The sequence below is a fragment of the Phacochoerus africanus genome, chromosome 2, assembly GCF_016906955.1.
Source record: "Phacochoerus africanus isolate WHEZ1 chromosome 2, ROS_Pafr_v1, whole genome shotgun sequence".
NCBI classification, from domain to species: domain Eukaryota; kingdom Metazoa; phylum Chordata; class Mammalia; order Artiodactyla; family Suidae; genus Phacochoerus; species Phacochoerus africanus.
In genome coordinates this window covers 228531021-228552579 of record NC_062545.1, presented here as the reverse complement: position 1 = coordinate 228552579, position 21559 = coordinate 228531021, and positions in this window count along the sequence as shown.

The window sequence follows — 21559 nt, the reverse complement described above, 5'->3', positions numbered from 1 at the left end:
ACCATATTATTTTGACCTTTTCATTTAACAAAATAGTAACTCAAGTAATGTTTTAGTTTCCTAGTGCTGCCATAACAAAAATAACACAAAATAAGTGGCTTAAACAACAATATACTGTCTTGAAGCTCTGGATGCAGGAAGTCTGAGATCACTGTATTCACAGAACCATGCCCCTCCCCTGCCTCAAAGGCTCTAGGGCAGGGTGTGTTCCAAACCTCTCTCCTAACTTCTGACAGTTCCCTGTGTTGTGGCAACATGACTCCTGTCTTCACTTAGCTTTCTCTCCATATGAGGGTCTACCCCTGTGTTCCAATTTCCTCTCTTAATAAGGACACTAGTCCTACTGGATTAAACCCCTCTCCTCCACTGCTATGACCTCATCTTTAACTAATTACATCTACAAAAACCCTATTTCCAAGTAAAACCATGTTCTGAGGTACTGAGGATTCAGACTTCAACATATAAAGCTGAGGGGTTGGGAGAGGGAGCAGGATTCAACCCACAACACAGCGGAACACACAACTTCACTGATGAATTAATGACTTTATTCCAAGACCTAGTCTATAATAAGAGCTTATTTTTCACATGGGTCTCTGGTAGATGAATTTATAGCACAAGACTCCCAGGAATTTCACTCAGGATGCTAAGTGATAGAAACACGTAGAAGAACACAAGGACAATATTTGTTGACTGTGAGCTGACTGTCCAAGGAGAAATAGCATCTGGCTTTCCAAGGCTGTGGCTGACGTTCACAGTGTAGGATGTGCTAGAAATCCCAATACACACACAATCAAAGCATGTAAGGTTCTTACGTACAACACTGACTCACAACACAATAACACATCTGAATCTGCATAAAAAGTCTAGATAGACCCGCTTCCTGAATAACACCTAAATTGAGGTGTAAAATTGTCAGCATGTTAACACCAATTCAAATAAAGGAATCAATTGTTAAATCCTCTGATTCCTAGTTCACGAAAGAGTGAACTTGATGTAGGCGTCCATTTCTTCATCCAGCCATTCCAAATCCTTTAAACTTACAGGGGTCACTCTTCACCATTCACATCTGCATATAGAATTTAGCGAATAGTGTGGGTGAAGGATTTGGGGTGTGCAGTTTACCACAGTAACAGAGCTTTGTTTGGGAGACAATCATTTAAATAGTTCCTTTTGCACTTCCCGTCGTGGCTCAGTGGAAATGAATCTGACTAGTATCCATGAGGATACAGGTTTGATCCCTGGCCTCACTCAGTGGGTTAAGGATCCAGCGTTGCCATTAGCTGTGGTGTAGATTGCAGATGCAGCTCGGATCTGGTGTCACTGTGGCTGTGGTGTAGGCCAGCAGCTACAGCTCCAATTCGACCCCCAGCCTGGAACCTCCGTATTCGGCAGGTTTAGCCCTAAAAAAACAAAAAACAAAAACATTTAAAAATAGTTCCTTTTAAGGACTTTGGTTTACTAAAAATTATATTTATGGCTAACAGAGTGCTTAGCACACAGCTGGTGCTGAACAAAGTATCTGTTGAATGAATAAAAGTGATTTACCAAGAAATCAATACTTACCCTATTTCAGTTTTTTTCCATAAGCATTCATTCATCATGAGCAAAACTCAACCTGGAGACTAAGACAAGAGGAAATAAGTAAAAGAAAAGGTTGAAGACAGAAAGATGGGGGAAATGACAAGGAAAAGGAGGGAGAAAGAGAATTGGCACCACAGAGATTGAGACCACAGTTCCTCCGTTCTGTGCACTAGACCACGCAGCTCTTCCCGAGGTCATTCTTATTAAAGTATATGATACCCTCAAACAGAACCTGGAATTGAAATGCTTTTAAAAATGCAACATGTTTATTTAGTATAAAATAAATGATTTGCTAATTTTTTTTTTTTGAAGTTCAAGAGGCTGAGTCATAGCAAGAGCTCCTAAATCCTATTGGCTTATTTTGATTGCATTTGCAAGTACCTCATGAAAATGTGCAAATCAGCCCATCTCAGCATTTCAGGCTTCCTGTTGATTGTGTGACAGAGTTGCCAGGCACATAACACATTTGTTTTACAGCACTGCATGATGAACTCACAGTGTTTTACCTCCAGGACTGAAAGTCCTTAATTTGTTCTTTGAGGAACAGTCTGTTTTCATCAAGAGACATGCTTTCGTTGATCAAGCAATTCTACAGAGAGTGACATTAAAGAAAAAGGATCTGGGGATAAGGGTTAGCGAGGAAGTATCTTCCCAGTGCCTATGAAAATATAGCAGTTCTTATTTTCCAGTTAAACACATTTATTAATTTTTAAATGAAGTTTCCAGAATATGCCTATATCCAGCAAAACAGCAATCTCCAGGGCAGAGAAAAAAAAAATGTAACAAAAGCAAAGAAAACATTGATCAGTGAACTTGTCATGAGTGGTTTAAGGGAAGTCATTCAGTGTCAAGGAGTATATAACACATTTAAAATATGGTTTTGGTAAAACATTACTCTCTGCTTAAGGATCTATCATCAATTTTCTAAATCGAGTTTAAACATGTTGTGGGGTGAGAAAAATATATGCACAATAGATACTGCTTTTCTAGTTGGTATTTAAATTCCTCTTAGGGAATACCTTGATGTATTCATTTAATATAATCATGTACCCCCTCCATGTCAGCTACTCACCACCAACTACCCTCTTCAGACAATGGAAATTCAGGGATGAAATGACAGACACCCATATGAAACCTACACTCTAGTTTGAGCTCATCTTAACAAGCCCCTGAGGGTAAAGTTGAGGTGTGGGAGGCTTGGGTGAGAAAAAATCAAAGAGACTCAGTGTGCTCTGGATAGGAAAGGAGCAGTAATTTAGGGATGAGGCAAGCACAAAATCAAGTAGAAGGTAAGGTTGTAGAGGAAAGAGAGAAAGAATGAGGTAAAAAGCTTAGTGAAAATGACTGGAAACTCTGTATTTGTATATCTCTGAACTCTTTTTAAAGCTCTTTAAAAGGCACCATCTTCTTTTCTATGCACAACCATGCTGCTAGATAGACCTAACTGATCCTACTGAAAGCCAGTAAGACAAAGCTCTGAGAGGCTAATTGAGTATCTCAAAGTCACACAGCAAATGATAAGTCACTTCTTATTTCAGGAACTTCACTTTTCCACAACACACTTTTTTTTTCTTTTTAGCCATGTAATGACATCAGAAAATTGGCAGTAGCTTCAGCCATCGCCTAACCCATCTTGTCTTCTGACAGTGAGAGAGCTCTGTACAAATGATCCACAGTCAGAGATCTTGAAATATCCAATCTTTCTGTTGCATTAAAAACAAATATCCAGAGGTGTGGAGAACGTACATGGAAAAAAAAGAGAGTGGAAAAGATGTTGAAGTTTAAACAGCTCTTATCATGCTGGGTAATTGCTTTCCATAGGTTTTGTTTTTTTTTTTAAGCAGAAATTATAGATCCATAATATGCTAATGAACATTCACACTCACGGCATGTGCTGTAATGGAGAAGCATGCAGCTTCCATTCACTTCTAAACAGGCTGCCAAATGAAATCATACATAGTTTCAAGTAATCATGGATTAAATAATATCAGTAGCTTACTTTAAAATACACACACACACACACACGCACTACCACCACTACCATAAAATATTTTAAATCATAATAAAAGAGAAATATAAAGAACTCTTTAGAGCCAATTATGAAATGATCCCCAAATTAAGCATTTTTAAAGGCTAAATGAAACAAAATATATTAGGAATCTAAGGGAAATTTTGTTCTTCTCCAAGTTTACTGTCAATCGCAATTCTTAGAAATGCCAGAACCTGAAAGACATAACATCAATTTTTTAAAAATGTAGCAATATTAAGCACAGGACAATCCTCCTAACACTTTCCCCTAGACCAGTACAACTTCTCAGCCTCTCAGTGTGCATGGGCTGGAGTGTGGGTATGTTTTACATACATGTGAATACAGCACCCATTCCAGCTCTTGCCACCATCCCCTCAAAGAAATATAGTTGCCAGCATTTCAGATCTGAACACATTGGATTTCAATAATTTACTAATTGTCTCCCCATTTTGCCAATTGATGGGGAAAATCCCAGACAGTAAGCAGCTGATCATCCTTATCCTTTCTCTGTAGTGCGTGACTGCAGTGCAGCGCAGCCACAATTCAGTGCAAAGCAACACCTCTTTCTTCCTCTGTTTTCTCTACTTAAGGCTAAACTGGACTTGGCTACTTGTCCTAATTTGAGTCTGTATTAGTAGTGCCCTTCCTGAAGATGAAATTCATTTTACTCCCTTATGCCTCCTTCTGAGGAATTCAATTCACAGCTGAGACAATACTTTCTCAGTCCTAGAAACATGTCTTACTTAGCTCCCTAAGTTAAGGCAGTTTTGTATTTATGTGTGTATGAACGTACACATGAATGCACAAGTATGTCTTAGTTTGGATTCCTTCATAATCCTGAAGTAAGGATTGAGCACAAGTAGTTGATTTGGAACATTATCCCAGCAACTAGCCGTGAACGGGTAGGGGGCAGTCGTAGGTTGTGTTAACTCTCCTTTCCCATTGCAAGAGGGCAGACTTGGCTCCAGCTTTCAAAAAAAGCCATTGGGCAAAGACAAGCAGTGGGTGGCATTTAGAAGTCTAAAGTCCATGCATTACATGGTGAGTCCCTAAGGAGTATAACAGGGAACTAACAGCATTTGCTACAGGATAGATAAAACCTAGACAGGATAATAAGAGAACACACATCATCAGGGTGCTATTAGGATGAAATGGAAACATACACATAATCCACTAGGGTCTGTGTGTGATGAGTATTCAATAGATATGTCATGTCTATGACTATTATGATTATGATGATATATTATTTTATCAATCTATTGTGTCTTCATTTTTATTCCCTTAATAATCATTCTTCTCTGTGCTTTTTTCTATAGGCTTCCTTGCCTATTCCAGAAGTTATTTTAGTGACTTATGATTGTAAATAAATTATAAATGTTTAAAAGTAGCAAATAGAGAGGCACAGTTGGAATTACAGAATGGAGCAATGAATGGGACTAAAAAAACATTACACAATGACCTACACATCATCAGCCCTGATATATTACATATATAAATACATAGCTATTTGTCTATAAGCTGTTTAAAAGACAAAATCAGCAAGACTGCAAGCCAGAACTAGTTGCTTGTTAAATCTGAGCAAAGATCAACTGATGACTACTAACAATTAAATGCTTGAAAACCCTCAATAAATAATTCCTGAACATTGACTAAGCAGACATCCTTTTTGTCCCCAAAATCTTCTTTGTCGTTTTCAGTTGTTGTTGTTCATACAGCACTTTCAGAAAAGAGCAAAAACAGTGGGTACAGGTCCAAGTCACATATTAGGGAAAAACCCCTTTTCCATCTCTGCAGTGAATGCAGGCTCTATTTGATCCATTTGTTTAGAATAATGCATTATGAGATCAAGATTATAAATCTCAACTTGGACAGACATATAAAGAAAAAGCATGAAAGAATTAACATCAATCTATCATCACTGCTAAGGATATAGCTTAAAACTATCACTCATGGTGGGGTAATAATATCATGCTTATTAGTAAAAGAAGATTGATTCATTAAAAAACACATGGAAATCTCCCCCCCGGCCCCTTTTCCAACTTATTTCCACACAACTTAGAATAGATATACAAGGAGATCCTGCTGAATAGCATTGAGAACATTGTCTAGATACTCATGTTGCAACAGAACAAAGGGTGGGGGAAAAAATGTAATTGTAATGTATACATGTAAGGATAACCTGACCCCCTTGCTGTACAGTGGGAAAATAAAAAAAAAAAAAAAAAAAAAGAATAAAGTCCCTGGAGTTCCCGTTGTGGCTCAGTGGTTAACAAATCCGACTAGGAACCATGAGGTTGAGGGTTCGATCCCTAGCCTTGCTCAGTGGGTTAAGGATCTGGCATTCCCGTGAGCTGTGGTGTAGGTCGCAGACATGGCTCAGATCCCACATTGCTGTGGCTGTGGTATAGGGCAGCGGCTACAGCTCCAATTAGACATCTAGCCTGGGAACCTCCATATGACATGGGAGCGGCCCTAGAAAAGGCAAAAAGACAAAAAATAAATAAATAAATAAAGAATAAAGTCCCTTGGGAAAGTCCTCTTCATTGATCAGGGATCAGGAAAGTGCTACCTAGGTCCATATATGTTAAATTGAGCAGTCCTTTGCCAGATTATCCATGACTCCTCGTATGGAATTAAATTAAACAGCTAGCTAACTAGATGGATAGACATAAAGATATATATTGAAGGATATAATGAATTCTTAATCTATTGCCCACTGTCAACAACAAAAATAAAATAAAATGACTTTAAAATAATCGAGTTATTTCAAGTTAGCTGTATTTTTACTGAAGGTCTAGGTGGGTCTTGTTAGGGAAGTAGAAGGAAAGAAAATTCACTAAATAGTCAATATAATAAAACAAGTTATAAAGTGACCATGATCTCAGCTAGTGATCACAATATGAAGACATCAAATACCAGGAGTTGGAAAAAGAGAGCAAAGTAGCTGCCACAGTGAGGGCTTCCAAGGAAAGTCGTACTTGCCTTGAAACTCATGTAGGAGGTTCCTCGAATGAATCATTGATAAGGAGATATTGTGTTTATATGGTTATGGTTGCCATATTGCTATGACTACCCCGTCTAAACAAGGAACAAGAAAACAAGAAGCTCTTCATTGCTTTCCTATCTCCTTCAGCTTCAGACAGCAAGAAAATTGAGTTATCTACACACACACACATACACATTCACACACACAGAGGCAAGAACATTTTAACCCCTGCACAAAGCCAGACATGGTACTTACGGCCCTGACAATTTTCAAGGCCAACTACTGGTTAAATACTGGGAATTAATGAGAGGAAATTTCTGTTACAACATATTCAACAACTATGCATCATATTGCCAAGGACAAAAGGACAAGAATATTTTAGAAAAGTATACTTTATTTTTTTTAATTATTTGTAATGGACTTTTAGAACAAAGTAATGAAGTAACTGTCTGTTTTATCTCTTTTTTAGAGTCAATATCCCAACCTCAGAAACACCATACATCTTCTATTGTGCAGTATCTTCTGGTAGTACTTCTAAAAGGGAAAATGGGGAGTTCCTGTTGTGGCTCAGAGGGTTACTAACCTGACTAGTATCCATGAGAATGGGGGTTTGATCCCTGGCCTTGCTCAGTGAGTTGAGAATCCAGAGTTACTGCAAGCAGAGGTGGAGTTCACAGATGCAGTTTGGATCTCACATTGCTGTGGCTTGGTATAGGCTAGAAGCTGCAGCTCTAAAAATTTTTCAGGTTTTACATGTTTGTTTAATTTGGGGATATTAAATGGATGTGTTGAAGCATGGAAAATAAATAATAGATTTAGCAAAACTTCCCAATTTTGAACTAACTAAAAGGGAAACGGTTCTGAATTAATGACAATTTTGAAGTCAGTACTATCATTTTCCCTCCTGAGTATATTCAGGACCTCACACTAGGCTAATAAAATGTTGCCTAGAAACAATAATTAGAGAAACTACTAAACAAGAATGTAAATAAGAATGAGCCACAATTTGTCGTGTATTGATTGTTTTAAGGGAATATTCTGAAGTACAATTTACATAAACCAATTAAAGACAACCCAGCAAACTAGTTTGCATGATAAAATCAAGCCATGGGCTCCTAAAACTAGAGAACTAACAGTCCAAAAGTTTTTAGACATTTACACAGCAAGCCTAATACAAATGTTTCATTTCAATAAACCCTACACATCTTCAATCCTGATACTAGTATTTTACTTATACTGGACAAAGAAAAGAAGCAATGACAATTCTCCATACACAGATATACACCCATACTCATCCTTTGTTGACATGCAGCATGGAAGAAAGACAAACCTCATGCACATTTTGCTCTTGCTATTTAGGGACTGTAAGAATACCATATAGGGTGAAAAGTAGAATATCTAGAAAAAAATTAATGTGCTGATCACAAATAAATGGCCCCTCTGGAAACAAAAGCAAAGATAAATAACAAAAATAGTCTATTTTTTAATCTTCCAGGGAATAATAATTTAAAATACATTTTTACTTTTAAGATGTAGAAATCATGATACCAGGCACCAAACAAACAAAAAATTGTGGTAATTATAGTTACGGTCAAATGCCAATGAATCGATTCAGTGTAAGGTAGAAACGAGAGGACAATTAAGACAGCGTCTTTAAAAACACGATTCTATTAATCAAACTAGGAAACCAGACAGCAGGCAAATGCCAAGAAATAAGGGTCTGATGTCTGCCCTTTCCCAGACATTTGTGTCCAAGAGTAATGTAATTTTAAAATGTGGGTGATAACAGTGCCTAGTCAAAGAAAACAGTACATTTTAGGTGTGTAATGAAAGATTTTCCTTGACAGGCAGGGATAGAAAACACTGTTACTGGACTAATTCAGATAACTTACTATCAGTTCTATAAAAAAAAAGATAATTTTCAAAATGATGCAAAAATATACAGTTCTTTGTTTTAGTTTCAGCCAATCTCTACTCATTAGTTACCAATAAGGAAAACAGGTGAATTTTTTTTGTTGTTGTTATTAAAAAAAAACACTTATGTTTCCTCCACTGATCCTTTTACTATTTCAATTGGAATTTCAGAAGTTGTTATAGCACCTCCAAGCCAGCATCAAAGATGCTGAAGTGATTTGCTCAGTTTCATAAATATTTGGAAATCAAACTGGACTAGAATGATCTATCTTGACTGTATTTCTAAGAGAACTTAGTACAGTGAATGTTGCTTTGATGCAGATAGAACAATAGCTGACAGAGACAATAGAGGCTCATGTTTCCTTTTTGTTTCCCTTTTCAGTGTCAGAAAATCATCAACAATTAACCATCCTGGCACAAACAACATTACAATAATCAGCCACCCAACAATATGGGTTTTTTACAAAAATGGAGAGCGTCTGAAGACAGTATATTTTGAGCCTTCCAGTGTGGTTGGTCCTTGGCTGCTTTGCTAGGATGGTAAAGGACAGTCAGACTTCATTAATGTCAACTCTGATAAAATTGCTGGGGACATGGGGACTTCAATTGTTGAGAGGTGGACTAAGTCTACCAGTTCTTTTAAAACCAACATTTAACAAAGCTTTCTGAAAATATTACATATGGCATGTATCAACCTATGACATGTGGCCAGTAACAACAGATATAAATTTAACTTGGGAAATGTGATGTGAAAGGCATAGTAACTCATTAACAATGTGTACAATTCGGCTCTAGAGACAATACGCAATTAATTAGGCATGGCACAGTCAGTGTATAGTTTTGACCACCAGTGCTGTCATGATCAGGGGGTGCACTGCAGGAATTTTCAGTGGGGGAGATGGAGGGGTACCTTTTGAGTTATCAGGTACATGTTGGAGAAAGTTCTTACAAGAGACTTGATAGTAAAAGGAGCCATCTTGCATACAGGTCAAGGTTACATAGGAAAAGAGAGTCTGGTAGCAATGAAGAAAGAGAGTTTTATTACTGTCAAGAGATATATTTTTGTTAGAAAGGGAAGTCAATGGTCAATAAATAATATTGTTTAAGGGATAGCAATGTGGTCATCTACTAGAACTGTTTATCGTGTAGACAAAGCCACGCTCTGGATAATATAGCAGGAATGATACAAGTTACAGTTACAGTCCTTTCTTCAAGAAATTTATATTAGACTTGAGACATCCACAAACCTTAAGTTTAGAAACTATAGCAGTGCAGAGCAGCATACATAGATAGAGTCACCATCAATGTTCTGAAGATACTGATCATTATTGTTTAGAAAAGAAGTTCAGCATTAGTAAGAGAAGAGCCAAGAAAAGCTATTAGAGGCATGATAAGAGCAGGACAACTGAACTTCAAAGTAAAAAAGGAGAGACATGTGTGCAAGATGTGAGGTGAAAGTAGGTATAGGGAGGAACAGTCACACTCTTTCTGGGGGATTTGAGTAAACAGATTGGACTAAAGCATTGGATTCTAGACTGTGGATGGCTTGATTGCCATGCTAAAAACAACATTATGTTCTAGAGCAGTGCTGCCTGATGAGGGAAATATTTTATATTGGTGTTGTCCAATAGTGTAAGCATATGTGGCTATGGAGCACTTGAAATATGGCTAGTGCAACTGAGAAATGGAATTTTAATGTTATTTAATTTTAATTAATTACAATTTAAATTTAAGTGGTCACCTGAGGCTAGTGGTGTCAGCATTAAAAACAGCACAGCTCTGGAGAGTAGGGAGTCACTGTAGGTTTTAATGTAGGCTTTAAGCAGAGAACGACAAGATAAAAAATATATGTTAGCCAGATTAATTTGGCAGCAGCGTTTAGGCAAGTTAGGGGGAAAAACAAGTAGTTTTTTTGAGAATGTACTAAATTTATAAATTGATCTGGGAGAATTGACATCTTTAAAATATGTTTTCCTTTCACGAACATGATGTATTGTTCCCTTTATTTTTTATTTATGTATTTTTATTTTTTTAAGGCCACACCCATGACATACAGAAGTTTCCAGGCTAGAGGTCGAATCGGAGCTGCAGCTGCCAGCCTACACAGCAACTCAGGATCTGAGCCTCACCTGCGATGTGCGCTGCAGCTCATGGCAACTCTGGATCCTTAACCCACTGAGAAAGGCCGGGGATCGAGCCCAAGTCCTCATGGATACTAGTCGGGTTCGTTACCACTATACCACCACAGGAACTCCCTGTTGCATTTATTTAGCTTTTTTCAATTTCTAAATGTCTCTCACCAAGTTTATAAACTTATAGTAACATAGTTCATAATAACAAAAATGTGGAAACAACCTGAATGTTCATCAACATATAATGTGTGAGTAAAATACCATGCAATAGTCTATTGCAAGGAAAATTAAAGAGCTATGGCTAAATGCAATATTATAAATAATATTAGATAAATGAAAACACAGTTTTATATATACAGTATTCCTCCATTCAAAAGAGGACACAATAACAGGCAAAACAAAATTTTATTATTTTTTATATGCATAGTAAAATCACAAAGAAAAGCAAAAAAAATGATTTACTAAAAAAGAATAATGATATCCTCTACATGGAAGGGATACAGTTCTAACACGGAGATTTTAGGGTTATTATTAAACCAGTAATTTCTCAATCTGGGTGGTTCCTGTTATAAGGAAGTCACACTGTATATATTTAGAGATAATTGAAGAAATAGTAGCCAGACAGATAAAGTTATTATTTACAACAAAAACAAACATTGCTCAAATGCTTTGCAGTTACTGTTCATAAAATTTCTAATCTATAGAAACTCACCAGTCTTCAATACTATTATTTACAGTGGTGTCTAAGGCTATAAGTACCTTGTTTATACATTAAAAACTGTAGGGTTTTAAAAAAATGCTACACATTGATTATAATTTGTCCCACTTGACAGTCTTTCATTATTCTATTTCACACTTGTGTAATTTTATATTGATGATGAATCTACTCCTTATTGACTGGTATCAAAACTTCCAATATTGATAAGTTTCCGAAATTAGGTGAGCTTGCTAAGGCAAAAATAATAGTAATCACAGACTACCTCACTATCGATTAATAATAATAAAACTCTCTCTCACTTCTCCCCTTCAAAACAAAACAAAGAAAAAACAAACAAAAAAATAGATTTCACAATAAGTAAAAATATTTTAAAAATCAAAAGAATGTCAGTTTGAATCAGTGTGCAGAATTCTCTTTTATTTTATAAATTTCTAAAGAATATCATCCACGTGAAACTAACACTGGCATATGTCACCTGGATGGTTTAAGAAAGAGTATAGCAAATGGAAGACAGATTAAGACTTTTAAGAGTTATAGAATTTGAATACAATAATCTCAAGGGCAGATAGAGGATTTAGAAGAGAAATCTTGCTTGTGTTCACTGAAGTTTCCCCATATTTGTTATTTCGTCACTCCCTAATTCCTTGAATAGCTTTTCAGTGAAAGAATTAAAGGACAAGACTAGAGGATTGTTTGGGGAGGGAAGAGAATGAGGGGGTGGAGTGTAGCAGCTTGTGAGAGAGAAGAGGATCCTGAAGAAATGGGAAGAGAGTTATTAGACCCAACTGTGGGAAGAAAATAAAAACAGCCTAAATCCCAGAGGTCTGAGCAAAGGAAACCTTGGGGAGCTTTTCTGGACCTGAAAAGGGAAAGGAGGCTGAGAGGTAAAGGCCAGGTGCAATTTTCTGAGGAGGAGAAAAACTGCAATGAGAGCCCACAAAACAATTAATCCTGAACACTGAGAAATAGGTACACCAGAGGACTGGTCTTTGCTTTATTCTAGATTCTGACTGTGAGTCATGATCAACAAAAGCACCTTTCTCCTCAGCCAGGAACACTTAGCACACAGCTAAAATATTTAACTCCTTTCTGTTTATACAGCTATAAATGGGTTATGTACATCTATGTATAGTTAAAAACAAAAACAAAACAAACTTACCTTTATTTCAAATGATGTTTTCGTAAGAATCCACATTGTCTCCTGATTAATTCCTCTACCACCATTAAGGAAATAAAGTTATACCTAGAAAGACTTCATGGTGTAAAAGTTAAATGGTGTAGATTGGCCCCTTTTAAAAGCTTCTGCGATTTTGTGTGTATGTGTCTACATTAATGGATTTAATATCATTAAATTGCAAAAGGCAGGACAGAAAGGTGATGTTTTGACAAAGTGAGTTTGGTTGTTTGAAAGCAGCCCCTGAAGCAGTAGCTCTGAACTGGGGGGCCTTGTGGATTTCTCCATAATGCAGATAAAACTTCATGATATATTTAAATCCTTTTCCGCAAACATTTCCCTGATTTGTTGCCAAGCTGTCACTGAATTTAGTAATCCAGACAGATTACCATAGGGGTTCTATTTTTAGGGTCCTTCTGTTACTGTGGCAGTTGCAGCTGATCGGATTATAGCTCTATCCTACCCGTGTAAAATGCACTGATGCTTCAAGAGAAACCTGCATTCCACTCATGTAATTACAATGTCAGACTCATTGCTGGATGTTTCTTTCTGAGTTTATTTTGTAGTTCCATTGTGGCCAATCCATTATTAACTCATGAGATGGTGTGTTTTCTTTTAGTATTGTTCTGTGCCTTTCAATACTAGCTTACTATTGAGTGTATGTGTATTTTGGGGGGCAGGGTAGGTGATGGAAAATGCATGTTGTGGGTCAGAGAGGACAAATATAATTTCTCTGATTCTGAGGGCAGAAAAATGTGTAACCCAGACACTTCTTTCTTCTATAAATGACAATATCGCCATCTAGTGGTGAAAATGAGCTCAACGCTTACATACTACCTCACTGTCAGATGAGGAAAGCCCCAAATTTGTCTCAGAATGTAAATTGCATTTTACCTTTAGAATATAAATTTTTTCCTAATAAGAACAGATGTTAACTAAGTCAAATTGGATCCCTTTATGCAGTCTTTGCAAGGGAAAAAATAATTCCATTTACTTCAGAGAAATTTTGACCTCCAGAAACGACAGTCTCTCAATATCCAGGTGCACAAAGTTGTCTGTAATCTTTTTCATGATTTTTAATAAGACTTTTGAAGGGAGGCAGTTACAAAATTTAATAAAATAAGTTGAATTAATTTCATGTGGATTCTTGTATTTGGTCTAGGAAGTAAATTACCCAACAAATTTCTCATCTCCCATAAACTATTTTTATTAATTTCATAGTATTTATACCCCAGTGAACTAGTATATATTATATACATATAAACAAGTAAACTACATTATCTTCTTGGACAAAAAATGCTGAAGTAGAATGTTAAGATTTTTCCGTTTCATAAGTTATTGCAACCTCAATTAAAAAGGTTGCAATATAAAGTCAATAATTTAAGCTTGTCTTTTACAAACATTCTTAAGTTATTATAACTTGCTTATGAAAACTCAGGATTTTTTTAAAATTAATCTTCCAACTCATATGTTATACAGCTTGTAGTAACACATTCATTTACACGAGAGTCATCAGACAACCAAGTTAATTCTCTGAAAGCAGCCACTGAGCTTACAGCAGAGCTCCACCAGGTGGCAGCATTCATAGGGGCAAGATCCAAAACCCTCCTGTGAAGTGTGGACAAGAAGGGTTTGTGCAATTTCTAAAAAATTCCGCTCCATTAATCAAGTGCGGGGTACAACTGAATTAGGGAAATGGATGTTAGCTTTATAATGCCTTGGTCGAAATAAAAATAACAAACATAGGATTATATAAAGTCATTACTGCTTCCATAGTGCATACATAGTTTTACCCCATTGTTGATAATTTTTGTTTTTATATTCCTTTTTTTATGGCCACATCCATGGCATATGGAACCTCCCAGGCCAGAGATGGAATCTGAGCCACAGCTGTGCCAACATGGGATCAATTAACCCACAGCACAGGGCTGAGGATCAAACCCACATCTCTGCAGCCACCTGAGCTGCTGCAGTAGGATTCTTAACCCACTGTGCCACAGTGGGAACTCCTGCTTTTGTATTTTTTAAAAAACGATTTTCCGTATTTTTCATGCCTATAGCCTGTGTCTGCTGGACAAGATTGTAAATCTTATGAAGAAATAAAATAGGATTTCTATTTTTTTAACGTTTTTTTCCAACAGTTTTTTGTATATACACTCAGAAGAAAGTATCACTAGATGGCGGTAAAGATCAAAAGTTGAATGAAACCCAGGGCAGAAAACTTCCAAGAATATTAATTTCGAAATAAATTATGAATTTGCACATTTGAAATAAATATAAAATTTACACTTACAAATACAGTAGTTAATACATATCTGAAAATATATGCTGTCATACTCTGTGGTTAAAGAGCAGATTATCTTGAGGACAACAATGGAAATTTTGAACCCAAATGTTTAAAAATCACAGCCTAGTAATGATATGCCTGTTTGTATGACTATGCACTCCACAACTCCATGGAGACAAACTAACAAACTTTTTATATTACATGAAAATCAGTACAATTCAGTACCTTCTGTCAGAAAGTGTGTATTCCCTGAGCAGAGAAATTTCTTCATTTAGTATTTTAGCATTCTTCATTCTAGTATTTTCTTCACTTTTGAGGAACAATTAAACAGACACACACAAAAAAACAATATTAGGATGATGCATAATAATTCTCACTATATTTAAAGTTACTTTTTAAAAATTTAATTTCACATTTTGAATTTTTGCCTGCATTTTTAAAAAGTTATAGTGCTCATTGCCATCTTTAAGCAAATTTATCATTTTGCTTCTTTGCATAATATGAATACTTATGCCAAGACATTTTAGTTATATATAGCCTTTGTGCTCTAAATAGCACCATTTTTGTCTTTTGATATCAGAGATCAAAGGAACCTTAGCACCTATATAAACAGATTCACCTCCAAGAAAAATCACAAAAGTAAAATGTTTTAGTGAATTGCCCAGTGGAGCAGAAGTTTCTCCTCTCAGCTGTAGTTCTATTAGACGCCTAGCCTGGGAACTTCCATATGCCACAAGTGTGGCCCTAAAAAGACAAACAAACAAGAAAAAAAAAATTAACCTCCAATGTCAAGTTGCCCTCGGGTAGATAAGAGATGTGAACCAGCAAACAGAAGGGACAGAGGATGCTGAGCCACAGACTTCAATCCTTCCCTGGCCAATGACACCCTTCTCTGTGGAACACTTCAAAAATTTGTACAGAGTAACTAAGGGAAGAAGAAGTGGAAGAGAAACTAAGAAACTAAGCTCTTTTTTCTAGACAGAGAAAGATATATAAATAGCTTGTTAAATCAGACTAAAATTCATACCAGATGGCACTAAAAGTTCATTTCTTTCCTCCTGAAACTAATTATGGAGGTTTTTGTAGAAAAATAGATTATTTTTAGATAACATAAAAGAGTTACTTTAGGGTTAGCTTCCTAGATACACAGCTAGTGCATTCATGTGGGTTCCCATTCAGAAGACCCCACATTTGATTTAAGCGCCTGCTCTCACCATCTTGAAATTATTAATAATTTTTGGACAAGGACTTCAATGTTCATTTTGCCGTATAATCATGCTTAGCCTCATATTATGACACAACTTTAATTTTTTTAAATCCCTCTAGAGACAAACCAATAAGCTCTGTTTCTTTCTTTTCCTTCTGAAAATTAATACAGAACTTGTTCTTTCTGGGACTACATAGAGAAGTCTTATGTGTTAGATTTAGAAAGACTAGAGAACTGAATATAAAAAGTTTATGCTAGATAAATCAGGATAAACATATTTAAAGAATTAAAGTTTAGGTATTTGAGGTCAATAGTTGGTTTGCATGGTGACAACATAGAATTTGCAGTGGTTGCAATCTTCATGAAATTGGAATAATAATAATTGTTTCCAGTTAGAAGCAAGAGATTTGAAGTTTATTTCCACTAGATTGGCCAAAACAAAACAGACTTCTTTCCAATTGGGTTGTTTGGTAGATGACTCAGCTTGGGACTAAGCCTGAATTTCTATGGACTACTGAGGTTGGGGAAAAAACACCCACACAGTACAGATATATTCAAGCCATTTTCCTTCCCTTTCCTTTCTCTCATGCTAAGGTTTTGCATTCTATCTTGCTCTTATTTCACAGGTACTTTTCCTACTTTTACCTTGAACCCATTTATAGTTTCATATTCACAGAAAAAGATAGGCAGTAAATAAGTTTTCCACTACTTGAAAGGCTGCCACTGTTGAATTTAATAATCTACAGTGAGGCAAGAAGATAAAGTATATTATCCTTGGCTTAGTTTACTACATGCAAGAAATCTTCATCTATCTTTGTAGTAGCTAGAAATGATCTGATATTTCTGATATTATAGAACATTTGATAATGCATTTTCCCATTAAAGGAAGGTTTCTTTGTCAGAAGTGCATGGCAAGCTCTTCATAGTAACAGCAGCTGCTATTTATTAACATTTGTTGAGTTCTGTATGTGGGCCAGATGCTGGTTGTCTCATTTAGTTTTTATCACAACCATCAATATCCTTATTTTACAGATCAGCAAACAGAGGCACAGAGAAGGTAGGAAACCTGGCCAAGCCTTACCAGTGTGTGGTAGGGCTGAATTTGGATGAAGAAGCCTGACTAACTCTGAATTATGATTGTGAAGACACTGTCTTCAGAGCCAAAAAAAAACAAATAGTGGTTGGTAATAACTGCAAGAAGATACATTGTTATACCTCAAAGCTTAAGAAAGGTTTTGGAAGGTGGATCACCGACTATTGAGTCAATATCCCAAGTCTCTACCATTGAAACTAATGAAAGGATCCTTCCCCATGACTGCATTTTAGGTTTCCAGATACTAAAAAGAATTTTCTTGTATTTCTGGCTCTGCCTGAAGCAGGTACACACATGCCAGTACAGGGATTTCTTTTCGGTCCACTCTTTTTTTTTTTTTTTAAGTCATTTCAGTTTGGAGCAAAGAATTAGTGTAATCCTAGTTTAATCACTACAAGATCTATATCATCTCTAGAAAAAAAAATGGATAAAAAAGAAACATCATTCAAACATACTCACTGTTCAACCTATTATTACAAATTACCTTAGTTTTTGAAAGAACTGAATTTTTTTCACTTTCTCCTAGGTGGTTTAATGTTAGCCATCCCTCCAATTTTGTGTGCACCTATTGTTGGTCACTTTAACTCCATGATGTCTAATCCTTGGAGCAACTCTATAAGGCAGGTTGTAGCAGCAGCAGTAATAGTAGTAGCAGCATTTTTGTTTGTTTGTTTGTTTGTTTACTGATGAAAAAGTAGCTTAGAAAAACTCATCTTCAGGGTCACTTAATTAATAAGTGGTAGAGGCTTGATGGGAACTCAGATCTCTCTGGTTCTGAAGTCACTATTCTCTAGAGCACTCTGCTCATATTATAATAAACCTTTAGCAAATATCCACAAATGTCTTCTCCCCTCGTCTTTGCTAGGAATATTCCATAATTTTCACAAAGGAAAAAAATTAATAATCTCAACCCTCATTTACTGAGCATGATTTTTTGAACTCTGAAGTAGCTATGGCAATAAATTGAACATGCTTTGTAAGCACCCCATAAGAAGTTTCACAAAATGGTTGTCTATTTCTTGTATTATAATCAGAATAGGAGACCCATGACTTTCTTTTTTAAAGCTATGACAACAGTAAATCTGCATAGCCACTCCGTGGAGGATACTGCAAACAATCTTACCTGAAATGCAATGACATGTCATTGTCTTTCATATGGTGGAAACTCAATCTAGTCTACTTAGGGAACACTGAGATTACCACACAAAAAGAGAGATGCCTGACCAGCCCTCAGTTTTCCATGTCCAGCTAATTATACTGCAGGAGATTCCCTGAGGCAGAACTGCTTAGCTAAGAAGGAAGAGGTGATTCTCTGCAGGGGTCTTGGTGATGGCAGAGTGCTGGTCTCCTGATCAGGATATGGGAGCACTCAGAAAATTATTGTACTTTTTTTCCTCTTGCTTCTCATCCCACTATAACTCCCAATTTTCTTGCCTGCTTCTAAACCTGGACTCCTAGCCTTCTACCCATTCTCTGTCCCTTTCTCCAACACACTCATCTTCTTATAAATTACTCTTTCCTAAGTTAAGCCAATTAGTTTATCTTGCTTTCAACCAAAGACCTAACTGATACTCCTCACTTTTACATTCATAGAGGCGTTCTGCTTTATACCATCACATACACACACACTCACCCAGCTTTGTTTCTAAGTAAAAGAATCAGTTTAGGGAACCCTAAGTGGTTTCCAGACATGATCCTAGACATGATGTTCTGATCTCTGGCAGCCACCTTGAGAACACGAGATAACCAACATAAGGGACATGCCACACGATCACAGGATTTCCTGATATCATTCAATCTCTGAGCCAATGTCAGCTTCAGTTATCTCCTGGATTTCTTGTGGAAAAAAAATATATTTATTTAACCATTGTTAGTCATCTTTTCTGTTAATTACAGAGGGCCACAAAATTGATACATACATAGAAAGTCCCTGTACATTCCATATGAGGCATATAGGAAAAAGAAGAAAGAAAGAAAGAAAGAAGTCAAAAGGAAGTGGAGCTCAAGGACTTAACCTAGACCCTCTGGTGACAGGTGTTACTGAAGTGTGACACAGGATACAAAGAGCAGAGGTGGGTCACTGTACTATTTGTTTTATTATTTAATAATTAAAATAAAAATAAATAAATGAGGACAAATAAAACTAATAAAATGATTAAGAAGGTTGTGAAACATTTTAGCCATCAATGTAGTATGTAAAGCATATGTGTGCTGAGCCTGGATAAAAAAGGATGAAAGACCAGTAATTAATACAGAGGGGATGGATGGTTTTACGGTGTTAAATATTTTCTCTTTTGTACTGTTTCTAGATTTATACAGATTGTTGAAAATATTATTACTATTTTGTTTGAGAAATTTTTCATTGAAAGTATATGGTTTCTACTCCTCCATGCTAAAATCAACAAGCATTACCAGTTTGTGCATATTTTAACAAAATTACCATAGGTTTACAAAAAGTTACATATCGGTCAAGGAGGGGTGAATGAAACCTTTTTTTTTTTTTTTTCTGCAAATGCAAAATACTAGCTACCTCCTTTGTGTGTTTGGTCACTTATTTAAAAATTTAAGTATGTGTTATCTACTAGGGTCTAAGTTAGGTGCTAGTGAAACAGAAATGAATAAAACAGTCTCTGAAACTTAGAGGGGAGTAAAGGCAAATCAGCAGGTAATTACAATACAGTATTATGGGAGCACTGGGGGGATTTTATGTATCCAAGAAGACTTTTTGGAAAAGCCAATGTCTTAACATGTAGCTGGAACTACATTAGAAAGGCAAATAGAGGAAATGGGGAATTTTCCTAGAGTTTAACACTTTTACTCATAATATTGTCAGAGATTTAACTTATACACCACAATTCACCTGTTTATCCACAAGGAACAACTTTCTTAGCATTATGCAATTTCAATATCTTGTCATGGAACCTGAGACAATAGATCTTTTTCTTCCTTTTCTCCTAAATCTTAACAAGGAATACCTTTAATAGTTGATGTTTACATCTCACATTTATTTTTCTTTAAACTTGGCCATTAAAGAAAAATATACCATCAAAAAAGAAAATAAAATTACCTTTCATTTTCTTATTAGAATCACCAAAAAAGGAGTTCCCTTTGTGGTTCAGTGATTAACGAATCCGACTAGGAACCATGAGGTTGCAGGTTTGATCCCTGGCCTCACTCAGTGGGTTGAAGATCTGGCATTGCCATGAGCTGTGGTGAAGGTCGCAGACGAGGCTTGGATCCCACGTTGCTGTGGCTGTGATGTAGGCTGGCAGTTGCAGCTGACTGGACCCCTAGCCTGGGAACCTCCATATGCCGCAAGTGCAGCCCTAGAAAAGACAAAAAAAAAAAAAAAAGAATCACACACACACACAAAAACACCTCACTGTATCTATAAGCAACAGAGCATATTTTGATTTTTTACTTATTATTAAAATAACATCCTTGTCAAAAGACCTGGTGTCTGAAGCAAGTTCTTATTCGGTCTCATTTCTTTCTTGGTTCTTTTTTTTCTATAACTTTGGGGTCAGGAGACCTGTGTTTAAATTTATGTTCATTCACTCACATACTGTGTGACCTTGGGCAAGTCATGTGACCTTTGGTAACTTTTGATTCCTCATATGTAAAAAGCATATGACATTTCCCTCACAGGCTTGTTTGAAAACCAAATTTAAAAATAATTAAGAAACTAAGAATCGTTAAGAATAGAGGTTACCAATAAACTCATTCATTCAACAATTCAACACAATAAAGGACCACTAATCTCTCAGGTATTCTCCATTTTGTTGCTTTTCCCAATTCTGTTACTCTCTCAGTTACTACAGCATTTCACCTATATCTCTATATAACCATTATTACATTATGCTATCACCTTTTGCATGCATTTTTGTCTCTAGATAGTAAGCTTCAAAAGTTGAGAACTGTTTTAATAGACTTTATTTTTTTAAGAGAGTTTTAGTCTTACAGTAAAATTATGCAAAGTTCCGATTTACCCTTTCTCTCCCTATCACACAGTTTTCCCTATTACTAACTTCTTAGGTTAGCTGGAACATTTGCTAAAATTGATGAACAAATACTGATCCATTACTACCTAAGCTCTATACTTAGAGTCCACCCTTTGTATTATATAGTTCTATAGGTTTGACAAATGCAATGTAGCCACCATTATAGTGTTATACTAAATGGTTTAATTAACCTAAAAATGTCCTGTGCTTCACTTATTTGTTTCTTCCCCCTTCTCCTTAAGCCTTGGCAACTACTTATCTTCTTGCTATCTTCATAATCTTGCCTTTTCCAGAAAATCATATAGTTGGCATCTTTTGAGATTGACTTCCTTCCCTCAGCAATATGTGTCTAAGATTAAACTGTAACTTTTCCTACATGTCTTGATAGCCCATTTCTTTTATGGCTAACTAATATTCTATTGTGTGGATATACTATG